Raw genomic sequence first — 19,443 nt, 5'->3', positions numbered from 1 at the left:
GCTGGTATAATGGCTTAGTTATAATGAGTTGGAGTGTGCAGAGGACAGGAGGGTACAGTGCCAGGATTGTGGGGCTCTGGGTAGAGGAAAGGAAGCCTGCCTTTCTATTCCCTCCTAATAGGGAAATGCAGCGACGAAATCCCTGACCTTAGCTACACAGACGCTGTCGCTGTTTTCAGGACCTGTCACCTATGGCTCTGACCCTGCCGGTACGAGCCCTTAAAAGGACTGATGGAAAGTGCTATCCCTAAGCTGTCCAGCGCTGTGTATGGAGCGCATACAGCTGTATCGGCGATAGGACAAAGGACGGAGCTGCGCCAGTGATGTCTGTTTTTTTGCTGCTAGAACCGTTCTTGAACGTTTCTAGAACTATCGAGCTTTTGCAAAAAGCTCGAGTTCTAGTTCGATCTTGAACAGGCCCCAAAATCACTCGAGCCTAGAACTGGAGAACCACGAACCACGAACCGCGCTCAACTCTAACCAGGAGGTTTAGGGAGAGGAAGATAATCCAGCATCCAGTTCCAGAAATTTAAAACATCAATTTTATTCAGAAAAAAGTTAAAATTTCATGTTCCATAGTTGCATTAAAAGCGCATCATAGCAGGTGTAAAAATGGACACGCGTTTCAGACGTATGTGTCCTTAGTCTAGATAACACTATGCAAAATGACATGTTACTATAAGGGTAAAAACAGTTAGTTGTGGAACAATCAAGTCAAGCGAAATACACGTTTCACAGATTTACCACAACAGGAGGAAAAAAAAAGGGGAGAGTGAAATAATTTAGCGGACATTGGCAATCTCATTTTCACATTCATGCCATGCAGCATTCTTGTTTTAAGTAAGAACATCCATTTTGCATCTTTACGCAATAAAGTGTCCCCCATGTCACCACCTCTCTTTGGTAAAACAATTTTTTCAGCTGCAACAACTTTTAAAGAATCCAGGTTGCCGCATGCTGGCTCTGAAAATGTCTAGATACCGCAGATAAAGTGCGAGTGGTAGTGTGACTAACATCATAAACATGCTCGCATATGCGTCTTCTTAGTGCACGTGATGTAGATCCCACATACTGAATGTGGCACTGTGTGCAAGTTACAACATATAAAGTTACAACATATATCACACCACTTGTGCCACAATTTATCAATGTGTGGATTTTAAATTCCTGTTCAGACACACTTGAAACAACTTTAGTAGTGCCTGTCATGAACTTGCGCAGTCAACAATATTTTTGTCCGCACTTGTAAGAGCCAACAGTGGGCAACCAACTTTGCTGGGCATTTTTATTTCTGTTTTTAGCATTTTTATTTTGGTGGTTGCTATGGGCAACCATATTTGCAACAGTTTTATTGCGTTTAGAAACGAATTTTACACCGTCTTTTAGGATGGTCCTTAAAGTGTCATCCACATACAGAATTGGCAAATATTTCTTTATGACACTAACAATACTATAAAAATCACTGCTATAATCAGTGGAAAAAACCACAGGTGAACAGTCCATTGAACTTGAAGAAGATATTTTTTTCATTTGCAAATACTGTTCCCTGGTTTTTCCATCTGATTTTTTCTTGGCTGCACTGATGATTTTAGATGAATAACCTCTCCTTTTAAAACGTCCTTCTATGATTTTACATTGATTTTCATATGCATTAGATGATGTGCACGTGCGTCTAGCCCTTATGAATTCTACCGTCGGGATATTGTTAGTGACATGATGGGGGTGACAACTGTTCGCATAAAGCAGAGCATTCCCTGCTGTAGGTTTTCTGTAGATATCACATTCCACTGCTTCATTCTCCAAGTCTGCACTGAGACTTACATCCAGAAACGGAATGGTTATTTTATTAAATTGAAAGGTGAATTTTATATTGTACGGATTGTTGTTTAGATATTTCACGACATTTTGTATGTCACCAGTTGTTCCATCCCAGATCACTATCACGTCATCTATATATCTCAAGAAAAGAAAAACATTAGATATGAAGGGTTTTTTTTCAGAAAAAATATACTCGTCCTCCCACCAAGACATAAAAATGTTGGCGAGAGAAGGAGAAAATTTAGAGCCCATTGAACAGCCTTGCGTTTCTAAGAAAAAATGATCAAGGAAAGAAAAATAATTGTTTTTCAGCAGAAAAAAATATCACATCCAAAATATAGGTTTGCAATTCCGCAGAATAATTGTTATATTTTTGGAGGTAAATTTTGAGTGCTAAAATGGCCAGATCGTGTGGTATGGAAGTATACCAATTTTGTACATCACACGTAAGGCAGCAAAATGAGTTTTGCCACTTTACACCCTGCATTACATTTAATACATGCTTAGTAGTGATGTGTCGGTCGCGAACGATCAGACACAAAGATCCGGCTCCCTTCTGTGAACGACAGGAGCCGGATCACCAGTGTAAGCCGCTGAAATATCTAATCGGCTCTTTTTGCCGTCAAAACCCCGCCCACCCGCGGCTCAACTCCGCAATCTAATTGGCCATTTTGTGAGTGGGCGGGGCTTTAGCGCCGTTACTATAATCTTAAATATGTGTTCACCTGAGTTGAACACATATTTAATAAGGAGCCGAGAACGAGCTGAAAGATCCGGCTCTTTTTGGTGAACGGAGCCATAAGAACCGGCTCACCAAAAAGAGCCGGACTGCCCATCACTAATTGCTTAGTGTCATGCAGGTAACTAGGTGAAACCTTCGCCAAAGGGTTAAGTCTACTATCAAGCCAATCTGACAGGTTTTCTGTAATGGACCTGATGCCCGATATAATGGGTCTAAAGGGTGGGGGGAACTGTTGTTTGTGAGTGTTTGGCAAGGCATGGAGTAAAGGAATCCTTGGAAATGATTGGATTAAAAAACTCACTTTGTTTTTAATGAATTATTCCTTCATCCAAGCCGTGCTGTAACAATCCCTCTAATTCTATTCTGATGTTACTAGTAGGGTCCTGATTGATCTTTTTATAAACACTACTATTTTGTAGCATGTTTTTTAATTCCTTTTCATAAAGACCTGTATCTAAGATGGTAACCGACCCCCCCTTTATCAGAGTTTTTAATTACAATGCGGTCATTTTCAGCTAATGTCCGTAATGCTTCTTTTTCAAGGGGCGTGATGATAGTATGTTTTTTCCTTTTTTTTTTTCCTCCTGTTGTGGTAAATCTGTGAAACGTGTATCTCACTTGACTTGATTGTTCCACCACTTCCTGTTTTTACCCTTATAGTAACATGTCATTTTGCATAGTGTTATCTAGACTAAGGACACATACGTCTGAAACGCGTATCCATTTTTACACCTGCTATGATGCGCTTTTAATGCAACTATGGAACATGGAATTTTAACTTTTTTCTGAATAAAGTTGATGTTTTAAATTTCTGGAACTGGATGCTGGATTATCTTCCTCTCCCTGATCCATACAGGGCCATATACTGCTGAGTGCTCCCCATATACATCCATACAGGGCCATATACTGCTGAGTGCTCCCCATATACATCCATACAGGGCCATATACTGCTGAGTGCTCCCCATATACATCCATACAGGGCCATATACTGCTGAGTGCTCCCCATATACATCCATACAGGGCCATATACTGCTGAGTGCTCCCCATATACATCCATACAGGGCCATATACTGCTGTGCACCTTCAGTGTTGTCTACATCCCATATTGTACTATTTACACCATATGACGCTTTATCACAGTAATATTCAGTGTTTCTCCAAACAGTCCAGTATTATAATATGAAGAGTCCATACAGCGCTGTATACAGGAATATAGTGTGACCATATCAATCACTCCTGGCCTGAGAAGATCACCCAATCACCGCGTGTTAAGAACGACGAGCGGAAACGCTCAGTCATTGTGCGGAATTTCAAATTTAACGCTCAGCCAATCAGCAGTCAGTAAGGTTCTGGCTCCGCCCACAGACGCTGTATTAACCAGTTACTGCCCACGATGTTCCCAGCCGTCTCTGGAGCAGCACAGACTGCAGTGATCCAGTTACTCTCTAGTAAACCCCTATATTGTACTGTAGTCTCCAGATGTTGCATATACCACCATAAACCTCTAAATGGTCTTGTATACGGACACTGCCATATAACCCCATACTTCGGTATTGTGCAGCATATTCCTAACCTAGTACTGTAAACCGCAATATAGTCCAACTATAACCCTATATACCGCGTTATTGTGCTGTATACTCAGTTTCTCCGGTATGGAGCTCTGCTGTAGACAATGTGGCGGCTCTTAGAAGAGCCTTTGTGGTGCGGAGCAGCGGCGGTGATCACTTGGCGCTGGTGTACTTGGTGACGGCCTTGGTGCCCTCGGACACGGCGTGCTTGGCCAGCTCTCCGGGCAGCAGCAGGCGCACGGCGGTCTGGATCTCCCGTGAGGTGATGGTGTGGCGCTTGTTGTAGTGCGCCAGGCGGGAGGCTTCCCCTGCGATGCGCTCGAAGATGTCACCGACGAAGCAGTTCATGATGCCCATGGCCTTGGAGGAGATGCCGGTGTCGGGGTGCACCTGCTTCAGCACCTTGTACACGTAGATGGCATAGCTCTCCTTCCGGCTCTTCCTCCGCTTCTTGCCGTCCTTCTTCTGAGTCTTGGTCACGGCTTTCTTGGAGCCCTTCTTGGGCGCTGGGGCGGACTTGGCGGGATCAGGCATGATGAGAGCAGAAAGATCTCTTCACTGGAGAGATAATAATGATCCTGCTCCTCCCAGAGCGGCCGTATTTATAGCCCGGCCATGCAAATGACACTGCTGTCACATCGCTGCTCTATTGGGTGACAAAGGCATGTGACCAAGGGAAACTGAACCAGCTCCGCCCCCTGCAGCTCATTGGTTGCCTCCTCTCTGCCGTCACATCAGCAGCTTCTCTCCTCTGTATCTCCCCCATACTACAGATCTCCATACAGCGCTATAAACCCCGCAGTCTACACGGCGCTGTGCACCCGGGGCCCGTCACTCTGCCCCCGCTCTGCAGTGACCGGTAATGCCCCGTATAACATGGAGGAAGCAGTGACTGCAGGAGCGGAGTCTCGGTGCTGAGCGGCCGCTGCTCACTCTCCTGACAGCGGCTTTTCCTTCTACATTCAGATATTTCACATTAGAAGCTGCAAAACAACAACGGAGATTGGAAAACGAGAATTAGAGGAAGAGGCGGAGCTGAAGCGTCATCAGCCGCAGTCCTCTGTGCGGTCCGCCTCCCTGTGACTGCGGGGGATGTTCCGGCTGCGGGAGATCGGGTGCAGTCCTCTGTGCGGTCCGCCTCCCGGTGACTGCGGGGGATGTTCCGGCTGCGGGAGATCGGAAGCAGTTCTCAGTTCTGGGGAAATAAAAATGATTGTGATAACGAAGAACGACGGCGAGAAACACCGGACACTGAAGGGTTAACAGAGAGGGACCACGTGGTGCCTGTAACCAGGAGCAGACTGTGGGCGGGGCCAAAGGTATACTACAAAGTGATTGGCTGAGAATCGAATTTTGAACTTCCCGCTCAGTGGCCAATAGCTCCTCCCGCTCTTTGTCTCTATTCTGTAACACGCGGCCTCAGGGCGGACGTTTTGCTGAGATTTCTACAATCCGCCGATTCCCAGCGCCCGACACAGATCTGTGCGATCTGCAGACGATGAAGTTGGTTCCTAATAATTCATCTCTCACTCTGGTTAACCCCTCATTGCTCGTGTTACCGCGGATCCGGTATTGTTTCCGTGCACACAAAAGATGCGTCGTCACCACCAGAAGCAGCGGCACCGCACAATGATCCGCTCCCGGTATCACAGCAGAGGATGCATGTAGAAACGGATATATACGGTTATATACAGTATATATTCACACAGTCTGGTGCAGACACTACCACACAATAGGGTGAGCGGGATGTAAGTCATGCAGGGACCAGAATGGGAGACATATTACCTGTTACCAAGATGGGATCAGGAAGAAACACAAAAGTGAACAAGGATGGGAGACTTATGGGGGTGAGAGTGGAACTCTTATGGGGACCGTGATGTAAGAAATATGAGGGCCAGGAGGGCACATATGGGAATCAGGCTGGGAGACATTGGGACAAGGTGTGTGAGGTATATGAGTTCTAGGATGACGTATACGGACGAGTATTGTGTACCAGAGATTGAGTACAATTCACATTATCTGTACATTTTAGCACTAAATACACTGGGCAGCCGGGAGATGTGCGGCAGTGGAGGTCAGCAATGGCTGCCGGGGCAATACAGTATAGATGACATGATGGTCAAGCACTAGATGTAGGGTCGGATTCAGCCGGTTTTCCCGCCATATACCGTCCTGTCTGCACCGCACAGACAGCAGGAAGAGAATGCGGAGAGGGAAGTATCTTCATTTTGTTTTTAGTAAAAGAGAGCTGACATATGGGGAAGAGGATAACATTTGGGACCGACATAGAACACATATAGGCTCCAGGATGGGAGACATATGGGGACCAAGATGGAGCTAATATATCCTGACCAGGATGGGAGACTTTTGTGGACCGGAAAGGCAAAAATATGGAGACCAAGATGGTAACATATGGGGACCAGGGTTGCAAAAATATAGGGGAAGTATGGGAAACAGATGGGTACATGAATGGAACACATATGGAGACCAGGATGATATATGTGCACCTGGATGGGAGACGTATGGCTATCAGGAAGACATATCAGGATTATAGACAAATTGGTACTAGGATGGGAGAAATAGGTGGACCAGAATGGAAGACATATAAAGAGCAGGATGGAACACATTTTAATCAGGATGGGAGACATATAGGAACCAGGGTCACATATGTGGCCCAGTACAACGCACATATGGGGACCAAGATGATGCGCATATGGGGCCAGGATGGGAGATATATGGGGAAAACAAAGGATGACATATGGGGACCAGGATGGGAAACATAAAGGGACCGGGATAGAAATAGGATGACATATAAGGAATAGGATGGTAGAAATATGAGCATCGAAATGGAACACATATGGGGACCAGGATAGGAGACATAAACAGACAAGGATTGAAGAGATATAGGGACTAGGATGGGAAAATTATGGGGACAAGGATGCGACCAGGATGACATAACAGAACCAGCCTGGAACACTTATGGAGGATGGGAGACAGATTGGGACAAGGATGGAGCTCATATGGGAAACCGGATGACATATGGGGACAAGGAAGGAGTGTGTATAAAAGCCAGGATGGAGAGCTTATCGGGATAGGCATGGGTGACATATGGAGAGCACAATGACATATGTGGCCTAGGATAAAGCACTTATGAGGACCAGGATTGAAGGTATAGGGTGAACGCAATTGAAGACATATGGGTACCAGGATGTGAAATATATAGATACTACCAGGATGTAAACATGATGACATATAGGGACTCGAATGGTAGAAATATGATACCTATAATAATATATGGGGACAAGGATGGAGTATGTATAGAGACAAGAATAAAGAGCTTAGCGGGATCAGGATGGGAGACATATGTAGACGAGGAGGGAGCACAAGTAGGGACCTTAATCGATCACATATGGGTACATAGATAGCACATATATGGGGACCATTATATGAAACATATGAGGATCAGAATAGGAGCGGGATGTCATAAGGATGAGGATGTTACATATATGGGAGACACATGGGGACAAGAATGGTTCACACATGGTAAAAAGGATGTAAGTCATACGGGGGCTAGAAATGGAAACACATGGTTACCAAGATGGGATCAGGGTTATATATGGGGACCAGGATGGGATACATATTGGGACTAGGTTTCTAAGACAAATGAGGTTTAGGATTACATATGCGGATGAGGATGGAACACATATTTGGACCATCATGGGAGTCATATGAGGATGAGGATAGACCGTATGAGGACCAGGAAGGGAGACATATAGGAACCTTGATGTAAGACATATGGGGTGTCATGAACCAGCCGGGGGGTGACAAAGACAGACCACCGTTTGTTGGTCGACCTGTCAATCTGTGATGAAACCGCACCTCACAGCCCCACCCTGACATCGCTAATACGTCAGAGCCACGCAACTTCGTCACTTCCAGCAGCACGCGATGTTCCATGCCCCCAAGGAGTAGGTTAGGTCCGCTTGGCGCAGAATAACTCTAACACCCCCTGTCCATGCGGACACAGAGGTGTCACCGTACTATTGGTGCAAGAAGCGAAATAGTAACCATTACTGTCACTCGTCACTAGTATTCTGCACAATATAAGGTGCGCAGCGCTATATGGCGGGATAATGCACTATGTAGAATGCACAGCACTATAGGGAGGGACTCTTCCCTATATAGCGTCAATAGCACTATATGTGAATATACAGCACTAGCCTAAAGGTCTATAGCATTATATGTGGATATACAGCACTATATATGAGTATACAGCACTACATGTGAGTATACATCACTATATGTGAGTATACAGCACTATATGACGCTATGTAGCACTGTTTTTTATTCCCTCTTTGCCAACCTATTTAAAGCAGAAAATTATACAACATGCAACACTATATGGCATATGCAGCACTATATGGCGCATGCAGCACTATATGGCGTATGCAGCACTATATGGCGAGCATACAGCGTTATATGAGATTATAAGTGATTAAAACAGACATCGTTCTATTTAGCTGAGAAAGTCATGCAACCAATAAACCCATAATAAGCTCCGCCCCCTGCAGCTCATTGGTGTTTCCACAAGTCTGATTTCCATTGCTTGCTTCAAATCTGTCCAATGACAGGAGAGAAGGGCGGAGCATCAGCCTATATATGTCGGTAGTAGCTGTTCTTCTTGTTATTAGTTGCTTTGTTTTAACTGGAGCAATTATGTCTGGACGCGGCAAACAAGGAGGAAAGGCCCGCGCTAAAGCCAAGACCCGCTCATCCCGGGCAGGACTGCAGTTCCCGGTCGGTCGTGTGCACAGGCTTCTCCGCAAGGGCAACTACGCCGAGAGGGTGGGCGCCGGCGCTCCGGTGTATCTGGCCGCTGTGCTGGAGTATCTGACCGCTGAGATCCTGGAATTGGCCGGCAATGCCGCCCGGGACAACAAGAAGACCCGCATCATCCCCCGGCACCTGCAGCTGGCCGTGCGCAATGACGAGGAGCTGAACAGGCTGCTGGGTGGGGTGACCATCGCCCAGGGAGGCGTCCTGCCCAACATCCAGGCCGTGCTGCTGCCCAAGAAGACGGAGAGCAGCAAGAAGGGCAAGTGACGCCGCTGACCCCGCATCCTCCACAACACAAAGGCTCTTCTAAGAGCCACCACCCCGTCCTCACAGGAGCTGGCCCCGTCCTCACAGGAGCTGGCCCCCGTCCTCACAGGAGCTGGCCCCCGTCCTCACAGGAGCTGGCCCCCGTCCTCACAGGAGCTGGCCCCCGTCCTCACAGGAGCTGGCCCCGTCCTCACAGGAGCTGGCCCCGTCCTCACAGGAGCTGGCCCCGTCCTCACAGGAGCTGGCGCCGCTCATCTATTGTGTCTTTATAATGTTCGAGTTTATGGAGGAATATAGCAGCAGGCGGTGTACTGTGTATTAGGAGGTTGGCACTAATGGTTTATAATATGGGATTCTCTGCTCCGGTCTCTTATACACGATCCTCCCCTCCATGTCCTGTAGTGGGGGCGCTGTTGTGCCCTTTCTCCATAGAGTTGGGGCCGGTGATGAGTGCCGGGCATTAGATAGGTGTAATGTGGGCAGATGCGGCTCTTGATGACTCCACTAGTGCAGAGCGACCCTGTGTTCCTGTCCTCACTCCCCATGTGGCGGCGCAGTGTGGTGCACGGACACTGCCGCTCACACGATGCTGAAGTTGGTTTCTTATTCGTCAGTTTCTTATTCGGCAATTTAGTTTTTTCAGTTTTTTATGCATTTATCAACAAAAATGACACATGACAATAATAATATACAATGCACTGATGAGCCCTAATATACATACACTCAAAACCAGCTGCGAAAATTATAAAACTGGCAAAAAAATGGGCATCAAAGTGGGCACCAAAGTATGTTAGTGAAAGGGTTAAATGGCTTTGGGCCACTGATCTAACACCACAATTACCTATCTAGTGATGCCCCTAATCAAACTCAAGTGTCTCCAGCCTGGCCCAAAGGGGTTCTGGGCATCAAAACTGGCATCAAAGTGGGCACACAGGCAATTTTCACAGATTTGAATAAGTAACCAGTGTTTTTGAGGGGTTAAATGGCTTTGGGCCACTGATCTCACACCACATTTACATACCTAGTGATGCCACACATCAGTATCAGATCAGTCCAGCCTGGCCCAAACAGGTTCTGGGCATCAGAACTGGCATCAAAGTGGGCAAATGGCCAGTTTTCACAGATTTGAATAAGTAACCAGTGTTTTTGAGGGGTTAAATGGCTTTGGGCCACTGATTTCACACCACATTTACATACCTAGTGATGCCACACATCAAATTCAGATCACTCCAGCCTGGCCCAAACAGGTTCTGGGCATCAGAACTGGCATCAAAGTGGGCAAAACCCCAGTTTTCACAGATTTGAATAAGTAACCAGTGTTTTTGAGGGGTTAAATAGCTTTGGGCCACTGATTTCACACCACATTTACATACCTAGGGATGTCCCACATCAAAATCAGATCACTCCAGCCTGGCCCAAACAGGTTCTGGGCATCAGAACTGGCATCAAAGTGGGCAAACGGCCAGTTTTCACAGATTTGAATAAGTAACTGGTGTTTTTGAGGGGTTAAATGGCTTTGGGCCACTGATCTCACACAACATTTACATACCTAGTGATGCCACACATCAAATTCAGATCACTCCAGCCTGGCCCAAACAGGTTCTGGGCATCAGAACTGGCATCAAAGTGGGCAAAACCCACTTTTCACAGATTTGAATAAGTAACCAGTGTTATTGAGGGGTTAAATGGCTTTGGGCCACTGATCTGACACCACATTTACATACCTAGTGATGCCACACATCAAATTCAGATCACTCCAGCCTGGCCCAAACAGGTTCTGGGCATCAGAACTGGCATCAAAGTGGGCAAAACCCACTTTTCACAGATTTGAATAAGTAACCAGTGTTTTTGAGGGGTTAAATGGCTTTGGGCCACTGACCTCACACCACATTTACATACCTAATGATGACACACATAAAATTCAGATCACTTTAGCCTGGCCCAAACAGGTTCTGGGCATCAGAACTGGCATCAAAGTGGGCAAAACCCACTTTTCACAGATTTGAATAAGTAACCAGTGTTTTTGAGGGGTTAAATGGCTTTGGGCCACTGACCTCACACCACATTTACATACCTAGTGATGCCACACATCAAATTCAGATCACTTTAGCCTGGCCCAAACAGGTTCTGGGCATCAGAACTGGCATCAAAGTGGGCAAAACCCACTTTTCACAGATTTGAATAAGTAACTGGTGTTTTTGAGGGGTTAAATGGCTTTGGGCCACTGATCTCACACCACATTTACATACCTAGTGATGCCACACATCAAATTCAGATCACTTTAGCCTGGCCCAAACAGGTTCTGGGCATCAGAACTGGCATCAAAGTGGTAAAAATCCCAGTTTTCACAGATTTGAATAAGTAACTGGTGTTTTTGAAGGGTTAAATGGCTTTGGGCCACTGACCTCACACCACATTTACATACCTAGTGATGACACACATAAAATTCAGATCACTCCAGCCTGGCCCAAACAGGTTCTGGGCATCAGAACTGGCATCAAAGTGGTAAAAATCCCAGTTTTCACAGATTTGAATAAGTAACCAGTGTTTTTGAGGGGTTAAATGGCTTTGGGCCACTGATCTCACACCACATTTACATACCTAGTGATGCCACACATCAAATTCAGATCACTCCAGCCTGGCCCAAACAGGTTCTGGGCATCAGAACTGGCATCAAAGTGGGCAAAACCCACTTTTCACAGATTTGAATAAGTAACCAGTGTTATTGAGGGGGTTAAATGGCTTTGGGCCACTGATCTGACACCACATTTACATACCTAGTGATGCCACACATCAAATTCAGATCACTCCAGCCTGGCCCAAACAGGTTCTGGGCATCAGAACTGGCATCAAAGTGGGCAAAACCCACTTTTCACAGATTTGAATAAGTAACTGGTGTTTTTGAGGGGTTAAATGGCTTTGGGCCACTGACCTCACACCACATTTACATACCTAGTGATGCCTCACATCAAATTCAGATCACTCCAGCCTGGCCCAAACAGGTTCTGGGCATCAGAACTGGCATCAAAGTGGGCAAAACCCACTTTTCACAGATTTGAATAAGTAACCAGTGTTTTTGAGGGCTTAAATGGCTTTGGGCCACTGATCTGACACCACATTTACATACCTAGTGATGCCACACATCAAATTCAGATCACTCCAGCCTGGCCCAAACAGGTTCTGGGCATCAGAACTGGCATCAACGTGGTAAAAATCCCAGTTTTCACAGATTTGAATAAGTAACCAGTGTTTTTGAGGGGTTAAATGGCTTTAAGCCACTGATCTCACACCACATTTACATACCTAGTGATGCCACACATAAAATTCAGATCACTTTAGCCTGGCCCAAACAGGTTCTGGGCATCAGAACTGGCATCAAAGTGGGCAAAACCCACTTTTCACAGATTTGAAAAAGTAACCAGTGTTTTTGAGGGGTTAAATGGCTTTGGGCCACTGATCTCACACCACATTTACATACCTAGTGATGCCACACATCAAATTCAGATCACTTTAGCCTGGCCCAAACAGGTTCTGGGCATCAGAACTGGCATCAAAGTGGGCAAAACCCCAGTTTTCACAGATTTGAATAAGTAACCAGTGTTTTTGAGGGTTAAATGGCTTTGGGCCACTGACCTCACACCACATTTACATACCTAGTGATGACACACATAAAATTCAGATCACTCCAGCCTGGCCCAAACAGGTTCTGGGCATCAGAACTGGCATCAAAGTGGTAAAAATCCCAGTTTTCACAGATTTGAATAAGTAACCAGTGTTTTTGAGGGGTTAAATGGCTTTGGGCCACTGATCTCACACCACATTTACATACCTAGTGATGCCACACATCAAATTCAGATCACTCCAGCCTGGCCCAAACAGGTTCTGGGCTTCAGAACTGGCATCAAAGTGGGCAAAACCCACTTTTCACAGATTTGAATAAGTAACCAGTGTTATTGAGGGGTTAAATGGCTTTGGGCCACTGATCTGACACCACATTTACATACCTAGTGATGCCACACATCAAATTCAGATCACTCCAGCCTGGCCCAAACAGGTTCTGGGCATCAGAACTGGCATCAAAGTGGGCAAAACCCACTTTTCACAGATTTGAATAAGTAACCAGTGTTTTTGAGGGGTTAAATGGCTTTGGGCCACTGATCTGACACCACATTTACATACCTAGTGATGCCACACATCAAATTCAGATCACTCCAGCCTGGCCCAAACAGGTTCTGGGCATCAGAACTGGCATCAAAGTGGGCAAAACCCCAGTTTTCACAGATTTGAATAAGTAACTGGTGTTTTTGAGGGGTTAAATGGCTTTGGGCCACTGACCTCACACCACATTTACATACCTAATGATGACACACATAAAATTCAGATCACTTTAGCCTGGCCCAAACAGGTTCTGGGCATCAGAACTGGCATCAAAGTGGTAAAAATCCCAGTTTTCACAGATTTGAATAAGTAACTGGTGTTTTTGAAGGGTTAAATGGCTTTGGGCCACTGATCTGACACCACATTTACATACCTAGTGATGCCACACATCAAATTCAGATCACTCCAGCCTGGCCCAAACAGGTTCTGGGCATCAGAACTGGCATCAAAGTGGGCAAAACCCACTTTTCACAGATTTGAATAAGTAACCAGTGTTTTTGAGGGGTTAAATGGCTTTGGGCCACTGATCTGACACCACATTTACATACCTAGTGATGCCACACATCAAATTCAGATCACTCCAGCCTGGCCCAAACAGGTTCTGGGCATCAGAACTGGCATCAAAGTGGGCAAAACCCCAGTTTTCACAGATTTGAATAAGTAACTGGTGTTTTTGAGGGGTTAAATGGCTTTGGGCCACTGACCTCACACCACATTTACATACCTAATGATGACACACATAAAATTCAGATCACTTTAGCCTGGCCCAAACAGGTTCTGGGCATCAGAACTGGCATCAAAGTGGTAAAAATCCCAGTTTTCACAGATTTGAATAAGTAACTGGTGTTTTTGAAGGGTTAAATGGCTTTGGGCCACTGATCTGACACCACATTTACATACCTAGTGATGCCACACATCAAATTCAGATCACTCCAGCCTGGCCCAAACAGGTTCTGGGCATCAGAACTGGCATCAAAGTGGGCAAAACCCACTTTTCACAGATTTGAATAAGTAACCAGTGTTTTTGAGGGCTTAAATGGCTTTGGGCCACTGATCTTACACCACATTTACATACCTAGTGATGCCACACATCAAATTCAGATCACTCCAGCCTGGCCCAAACAGGTTCTGGGCATCAGAACTGGCATCAACGTGGTAAAAATCCCAGTTTTCACAGATTTGAATAAGTAACTGGTGTTTTTGAAGGGTTAAATGGCTTTGGGCCACTGATCTCACACCACATTTACATACCTAGTGATGCCACACATCAAATTCAGATCACTCCAGCCTTGCCCAAACAGGTTCTGGGCATCAGAACTGGCATCAAAGTGGGCAAAACCCACTTTTCACAGATTTGAATAAGTAACCAGTGTTTTTGAGGGCTTAAATGGCTTTGGGCCACTGATCTCACACCACATTTACATACCTAGTGATGACACACATCAAATTCAGATCACTCCAGCCTGGCCCAAACAGGTTCTGGGCATCAGAACTGGCATCAAAGTGGGCAAAACCCACTTTTCACAGATTTGAATAAGTAACCAGTGTTTTTGAGGGGTTAAATGGCTTTGGGCCACTGATCTGACACCCCATTTACATACCTAGTGATGACTCACATCAAATTCAGATCTCTCCAGCCTGGCCCAAACAGGTTCTGGGCATCAGAACTGGCATCAACGTGGTAAAAATCCCAGTTTTCACAGATTTGAATAAGCAACTGGTGTTTTTGAAGGGTTAAATGGCTTTGGGCCACTGATCTGACACCACATTTACATACCTAGTGATGCCACACATCAAATTCAGATCACTCCAGTCTGTTTGGGCCAGGCTGCAGTGATCTGAATTTGATGTGTGGCATCACTAGGTATGTAAATGTGGTGTGAGGTCAGTGGCCCAAAGCCATTTAACCCTTTCACTAACATACTTCGGTGCCCATTTTTTGCCAGTTTTATAATTTTCGCAGCTGGTTTTGAGTGTATGTATATTAGGGCTCATCAGTGCATTGTATATTATTATTGTGATGTGTCATTTTTGTTGATAAATGCATAAAAAACTGAAAAAACTAAATTGCCGAATAAGAAACTGACGAATAAGAAACCAACTTCAGCATCGTGCCGCTCACACTGGATCTAAATACAATCACTGCAGACAATGTGTGATAGGAAATCCCATCCCTGTATCTCCAGTGTTATATACCGCCATATCATACCATGTATCGTGCCCTATATAGCGCTGTACAGACCACACAGAGCACAGCCGCCTCTATATAGAGCTGTACAGACCACACAGGAGCACAGCCGCCTCTATATAGCGCTGTACATACCACACAGGAGCACAGCCGCCTCTATATAGAGCTGTACAGACCACACAGGAGCACGGCCGCCTCTATATAGCGCTGTACAGACCACACAGGAGCACAGCCGCCTCTATATAGCGCTGTACAGACCACACAGGAGCACAGCCGCCTCTATATAGAGCTGTACAGACCACACAGAAGCACAGCCGCCTCTATATAGCGCTGTACAGACCACACAGGAGCACAGCCGCCTCTATATAGCGCTGTACAGACCACACAGAGCACAGCCGCCTCTATATAGAGCTGTACAGACCACACAGAAGCACAGCCGCCTCTATATAGCGCTGTACAGGCCACACAGGAGCACAGCCGCCTCTATATAGCGCTGTACAGACCACACAGGAGCACGGCCGCCTCTATATAGCGCTGTACAGACCACACAGGAGCACAGCCGCCTCTATATAGCGCTGTACAGACCACACAGAAGCACAGCCGCCTCTATATAGCGCTGTACAGACCACACAGGAGCACAGCCGCCTCTATATAGCGCTGTACAGACCACACAGGAGCACAGCCGCCTCTATATAGCGCTGTACAGACCACACAGGAGCACAGCCGCCTCTATATAGAGCTGTACAGACCACACAGGAGCACGGCCGCCTCTATATAGAGCTGTACAGAGCACACAGGAGCACATCCGCCTCTATATAGAGCTGTACAGACCACACAGGAGCACGGCCGCCTCTATATAGAGCTGTACAGACCACACAGGAGCACAGCCGCCTCTATATAGAGCTGTACAGACCACACAGGAGCACAGCCGCCTCTATATAGAGCTGTACAGAGCACACAGGAGCACAGCCGCCTCTATATAGCGCTGTACAGACCACACAGGAGCACGGCCGCCTCTATATAGCGCTGTACAGACCACACAGGAGCACAGCCGCCTCTATATAGCGCTGTACAGACCACACAGGAGCACAGCCGCCTCTATATAGAGCTGTACAGACCACACAGGAGCACGGCCGCCTCTATATAGAGCTGTACAGACCACACAGGAGCACGGCCGCCTCTATATAGAGCTGTACAGACCACACAGGAGCACGGCCGCCTCTATATAGAGCTGTACAGACCACACAGGAGCACGGCCGCCTCTATATAGAGCTGTACAGACCACACAGGAGCACGGCCGCCTCTATATAGAGCTGTACAGACCACACAGGAGCACAGCCGCCTCTATATAGAGCTGTACAGACCACACAGGAGCACGGCCGCCTCTATATAGAGCTGTACAGAGCACACAGAAGCACAGCCGCCTCTATATAGCGCTGTACAGACCACACAGGAGCACGGCCGCCTCTATATAGCGCTGTACAGACCACACAGGAGCACGGCCGCCTCTATATAGAGCTGTACAGACCACACAGAAGCACGGCCGCCTCTATATAAAGCTGTACAGACCACACAGGAGCACAGCCGCCTCTATATAGAGCTGTACAGACCACACAGGAGCACAGCCGCCTCTATATAGCGCTGTACAGACCACACAGAGCACAGCCGCCTCTATATAGCGCTGTACAGACCACACAGAAGCACAGCCGCCTCTATATAGCGCTGTACAGACCACACAGGAGCACGGCCGCCTCTATATAGCACTGTACAGACCACACAGGAGCACGGCCGCCTCTATATAGCGCTGTACAGACCACACAGGAGCACAGCCGCCTCTATATAGCGCTGTACAGACCACACAGGAGCACAGCCGCCTCTATATAGCGCTGTACAGACCACACAGGAGCACGGCCGCCTCTATATGGCGCTGTACAGACCACACAGGAGCACAGCCGCCTCTATATAGCGCTGTACAGACCACACAGGAGCACAGCCGCCTGTATATAGAGCTGTACAGACCACACAGAAGCACAGCCGCCTCTATATAGCGCTGTACAGACCACACAGGAGCACAGCCGCCTCTATATAGCGCTGTACAGACCACACAGGAGCACGGCCGCCTCTATATAGCGCTGTACAGACCACACAGGAGCACAGCCGCCTGTATATAGAGCTGTACAGACCACACAGGAGCACAGCCGCCTCTATATAGCGCTGTACAGACCACACAGGAGCACAGCCGCCTCTATATAGCGCTGTACAGACCACACAGGAGCACAGCCGCCTCTATATAGAGCTGTACAGACCACACAGGAGCACATCCGCCTCTATATAGCGCTGTACATACCACACAGGAGCACAGCCGCCTCTATATAGCGCTGTACAGACCACACAGAGCACAGCCGCCTCTATATAGAGCTGTACAGACCACACAGGAGCACAGCCGCCTCTATATAGAGCTGTACAGAGCACGGTCGCCTCTATATAGAGCTGTACATACCACACAGGAGCACAGCCGCCTCTATATAGAGCTGTACAGACCACACAGGAGCACAGCCGCCTCTATATAGAGCTGTACAGAGCACGGTCGCCTCTATATAGAGCTGTACATACCACACAGGAGCACAGCCGCCTCTATATAGAGCTGTACAGACCACACAGGAGCACAGCCGCCTCTATATAGAGCTGTACAGAGCACACAGAGCACAGCCGCCTCTATATAGAGCTGTACAGACCACACAGGAGCATAGCCGCCTCTATATAGCGCTGTACAGACCACACAGGAGCACAGCCGCCTCTATATAGAGCTGTACAGACCACACAGAAGCACAGCCGCCTCTATATAGAGCTGTACAGACCACACAGAAGCACAGCCGCCTCTATATAGCGCTGTACATGCCACACAGGAGCACGGCCGCCTCTATATAGAGCTGTACAGACCACACAGGAGCACAGCCGCCTCTATATAGAGCTGTACAGACCACACAGGAGCACAGCCGCCTCTATATAGCGCTGTACAGAGCACACAGGAGCACAGCCGCCTCTATATAGCGCTGTACAGACCACACAGGAGCACAGCCGCCTCTATATAGCGCTGTACAGACCACACAGGAGCACGGCCGCCTCTATATAGAGCTGTACAGAGCACGGCCGCCTCTATATAGAGCTGTACAGACCACACAGAAGCACAGCCGCCTCTATATAGAGCTGTACAGACCACACAGGAGCACAGCCGCCTCTATATAGCGCTGTACAGACCACACAGGAGCACGGCCGCCTCTATATAGCGCTGTACAGAGCACGGCCGCCTCTATATAGAGCTGTACAGACCACACAGGAGCACAGCCGCCTCTATATAGCGCTGTACAGACCACACAGGAGCACAGCCGCCTCTATATAGCGCTGTACAGACCACACAGGAGCACAGCCGCCTCTATATAGAGCTGTACAGACCACACAGGAGCACAGCCGCCTCTATATAGCGCTGTACAGAGCACACAGAGCACAGCCGCCTCTATATAGCGCTGTACAGAGCACACAGAGCACAGCCACCTCTATATAGCGCTGTACAGAGCACACAGGAGCACAGCCGCCTCTATATAGCGCTGTACAGAGCACACAGAGCACAGCCACCTCTATATAGCGCTGTACAGAGCACACAGGAGCACAGCCGCCTCTATATAGCGCTGTACAGAGCACACAGAAGCACAGCCGCCTCTATATAGCACTGTACAGACCACACAGAGCACAGCCGCCTCTATATAGCGCTGTACAGAGCACACAGGAGCACAGCCGCCTCTATATAGAGCTGTACAGAGCACACAGGAGCACAGCCGCCTCTATATAGCGCTGTACAGACCACACAG

Source organism: Anomaloglossus baeobatrachus, chromosome 4 (genome assembly GCF_048569485.1).
Source record: "Anomaloglossus baeobatrachus isolate aAnoBae1 chromosome 4, aAnoBae1.hap1, whole genome shotgun sequence".
Classification (NCBI taxonomy): domain Eukaryota; kingdom Metazoa; phylum Chordata; class Amphibia; order Anura; family Aromobatidae; genus Anomaloglossus; species Anomaloglossus baeobatrachus.
The sequence above is the reverse complement of the archived record's forward strand: the minus strand, read 5'-3'. Positions refer to the sequence as shown.